Raw genomic sequence first — 4,323 nt, 5'->3', positions numbered from 1 at the left:
GACTGCCGAAGCAGCGTGGACCAGGGGAGGAACACACTTTTCATAGAAACGTAAGGCATCCATGACTGCCATAGTGCGTAAGCCGCCGCTGTGCGCGTAAACCCGTTCCCCGTAGGGAGGAGTCAAGCCGCCGCTTAGAGACGAAGTATGAAGTGTCCTCTTCCACATAGGGCAAGCTAGAATGAACTATCTTACCCAGGACCGCCGAAGCAGCGTGGACCAGGGGAGAACTGAACTTTATACTTCACACCACAGTATTGAGTAATGTGCCCTCTTCCACATAGGGCAAGCTGGAATGTTCCATTTTACCCAGGACGGCCGAAGCGGCGTGGACCAGTGGAGGACTACACAATCATGAGGTTTGATATCGACTTGTGTGTTTCAATAGGATACCGATGGTATGGTTTGAACCGATTTGATTTAGCCATTCTGAAGTCATCACTTGGTTGAAGCGCTGAACTAGGGAGGCATCGTTTACATATATATTGGTTTTCGCATGCTCTACTAGGTTAATGTCATGAGGTTGGCTATCGAGCATGCCCAAGTGATGACTTGATTGTGTGCTTGCTTGAATTCTTCACATTTCATACCATCGGTTAGTTGTCGAATCATTCCTCGATCATAACCTTCGTTCTTGGTTCATGTATGCTCTCTTCCACATAGGGCAAGCTAGAATTAACTATCTTACCCAGGACCGCCGAAGCAGCGTGGACCAGGGGAGAACTATACTTTGTCTTGTATGCCCTCTTCCACATAGGGCAAGCTAGAACTAACTATCTTACCCAGGACCGCCGAAGCAGCGTGGACCAGTGGAGGACTATACTTTGTTCATTACACCACAGTATTAAGTATGGTGTCCTCTTCCACATAGGGCAAGCTAGAACTAACTATCTTACCCAGGACCGCCGAAGCAGTGTGGACCAGGGGAGGACTATACTTTATACTTCACACACTAGCCATACTGAAGTCATCACTTGGTTGAAGCGCTGAACTACGGCGGGGTAATCGTTTACAGGTTATAATCATATAGCTGCATGCTCATTAGTAGATAATGGAATATTGTATGGCAATATGAGCATGCCCAAGTGATGACTTTGTTTCAAGCTCAACAGGTAGGGTATTGAGTCCTCTTCCACATAGGGCAAGCTAGAATGAACTATCTTACCCAGGACCGCCGGAGCAGCGTGGACCAGTGGAGGACTCTATACTTTATACTTCACACCACAGTATTGAGTACGACTTGCATAAAGCCCCTAATGAGAACCACGAGGGCTCTCTCAATGTAGAACCACGAGGGCTCTAGTACCGATTCTCTCGGTACGGCTTGGTCCGTGTTCCTTTATGCTTGTACTCTAAGTATTAAGTATTGTGTCCTCTTCCACATAGGGCAAGCTAGAACTAACTATCTTACCCAGGACCGCCGAAGCAGTGTGGACCAGGGGAGGACTATACTTTATACTTCACACACTAGCCATACTGAAGTCATCACTTGGTGGGGGTGAACTACGGCGGTATCTATCGTTTTGGTTCGGTCTATATAGGGTCGCTTGCATGCTCATTCGAATATAATGTAATTGTGTATGGCAATATGAGCATGCCCAAGTGATGACTTTGTTTCAAGCTCAACAGGTAGGGTATTGAGTCCTCTTCCACATAGGGCAAGCTAGAATGAACTATCTTACCCAGGACCGCCGGAGCAGCGTGGACCAGTGGAGGACTCTATACTTTATACTTCACACCACAGTATTGAGTACGACTTGCATAAAGCCCCTAATGAGAACCACGAGGGCTCTCTCAATGTAGAACCACGAGGGCTCTAGTACCGATTCTCTCGGTACGGCTTGGTCCGTGTTCCTTTATGCTTGTACTCGCGAAAAGTCTCAACCCGGAGGTCTTGACTTTGTATTGTCATAGTTGGACTACGACGGGGCATCCGACCATTGCTGATCGAACACCCCTGATTCACCATCTTTCGGGTAGGCGGTACGCGTACCTCCGGACGCGGAAGTCTCAACCCGGAGGTCTTGACTTTGATTGTCATAGTTGGACTACGACGGGGCATCCGACCATTGCTGATCGAACACCCCTGATTCACCATCTTTCGGGTAGGCGGTGCGCGCACCTCCGACGCGGAAGTCTCAACCCGGAGGTCTTGACTTTGTATTGTCATAGTTGGACTACGACGGGGTATCCGACTCATCGAATACCCCAGAAGCACACCATCTTTCGGGTAGGCGGTACGCGTACCTCCGGACGCGGAAAGTCTCAACCCGGAGGTCTTGACTTTGGTTGTCATAGTTGGACTATGACGGGGCATCCGACCATTGCTGATCGAACACCCCTGTTACACCATCTTTCGGATAGGCGGTGCGCGACACCACCGACGCGGAAAGTCTCAACCCGGAGGTCTTGACTTTGTATTGTTGGATAGTCCTCTTCCACTATAGGGCAAGCTGGAAATATTCCATTTTACCCAGGACTGCCGAGGCAGCGTGGACCAGGGGAGAACTTCACGGAATCTTCAGGCATCCATGATTGCCATAGTGCGTAAGCCGCCGCTGTGTGCGTCAACTCGTTCCCCGTGAGGAGGAGTCTAGCCGCCGCTAAAAGACGAAGCATTAAGTGTCCTCATTCCACTATAGGGCAAGCTAGAATTAACTATCTTACCCAGGACCGCCGAAGCAGCGTGGACCAGGCGAGGACTACTTTATACTTCACACCACAGTATTGAGTACGACTTGCATAAAGCCCCTAATGAGAACCACGAGGGCTCTCTCAATGTAGAACCACGAGGGCTCTAGTACCGATTCTCTCGGTACGGCTTGGTCCGTGTTCCTTTATGCTTGTACTCGCGGAAAGTCTCAACCCGGAGGTCTTGACCTTGATTGTCATAGTTGGACTACGACGGGGTATCCGACCATTGCTGACCGAACACCCCTGATTCATCATCTTTCGGATAGGAGGTGCGCCCACCTCCGACGCGGAAGTCTCAACCCGGAGGTTCGGACTTAGAGTTTTTCCCATTTAAAAGTTTTTCTCTTAGCCATACTGAAGTCATCACTTGGTGAACGATTGAACTAGGGCGGGTTAATCGTTTATAGGTATCATGTGGTTTGCATGCTCTCTTAGGTTAAGGTCATGTGGTTGGCTATCGAGCATGCCCAAGTGATGACTTTGTTTCACGCTTGCTTGATTTCTTCAAGATTCCCTGTTATATAGTGTAATCATTCGAGAACAGGGAATCTTTGGTTTTGCTCAACAGGTATTGGATGTCAACTTGGTATCTAGATCGCATTAAGTCTCAACCCTTAGGTTCGGACTTGTATAGTGACATCTTGTTACGGTCTTGAGTCTCAACCCGCAGGTTCGGACTACTTAGTGTTTGATCGAATATAATATGGCAACTTGTGCCTAAGTCTCAACCCGCAGGTTCGGACTTCTGTTTATTTGGCCAATGTATGTATAAGGCAACTTGTGCCTAAGTCTCAACCCGCAGGTTCGGACTTGTGTATTTGTTCGAAGTCATGTATAAGGCAACGTGTGCCTAAGTCTCAACCCGCAGGTTCGGACTTGTTAGTGTTTCGTCAACTTTCATATGGCAACTTGTGCCTAAGTCTCAACCCGCAGGTTCGGACTTGTGTATTTGTTCGAAGTCATGTATAAGGCAACTTGTGCCTAAGTCTCAACCCGCAGGTTCGGACTTGTGTATTTGTTCGAAGTCATGTATAAGGCAACGTGTGCCTAAGTCTCAACCCGCAGGTTCGGACTTGTTAGTGTTTCGTCAACTTTCATATGGCAACTTGTGCCTGAGTCTCAACCCGCAGGTTCGGACTTCTATAGTGTTTCGTCAATTATCATATGGCAACTTGTGCCGAAGTCTCAACCCGCAGGTTCGGACTTCTGGAAGGATCACTTGGCCACTAATGATCCTTCCGCAGGTTCACCTACGGAAACCTTGTTACGACTTTTACTTCCTCTAAATCATCAAGTTCGGTCAACTTCGATAAAGCAGACGCGGTTCACGAGGATCCAGCGAACGATCATCTCCAAAGACCTCACTAAATAATCCATCGGTAGTAGCGACGGGCGGTGTGTACAAAGGGCAGGGACGTATTCAACGCTGGCTGATGACCAGCACTTACTAGAAGTTCCGAGTTCATATGGACCATTGCAATCCATAATCCCTACTAAGTGAGTATTTGAGTGATTTCCCGTTCCTCTCGGAATAGGAGACACGCTGCTACCCACATTGTAGCACGCGTGTAGCCCAGAACATCTAAGGGCATCACGGACCTGTTATCGCTCGATCTCATTTTGCTAAAC

This window comes from Anopheles coustani (genome assembly GCF_943734705.1).
Source record: "Anopheles coustani chromosome X unlocalized genomic scaffold, idAnoCousDA_361_x.2 X_unloc_36, whole genome shotgun sequence".
Classification (NCBI taxonomy): domain Eukaryota; kingdom Metazoa; phylum Arthropoda; class Insecta; order Diptera; family Culicidae; genus Anopheles; species Anopheles coustani.
This window is presented reverse-complemented; position numbering follows the sequence as displayed.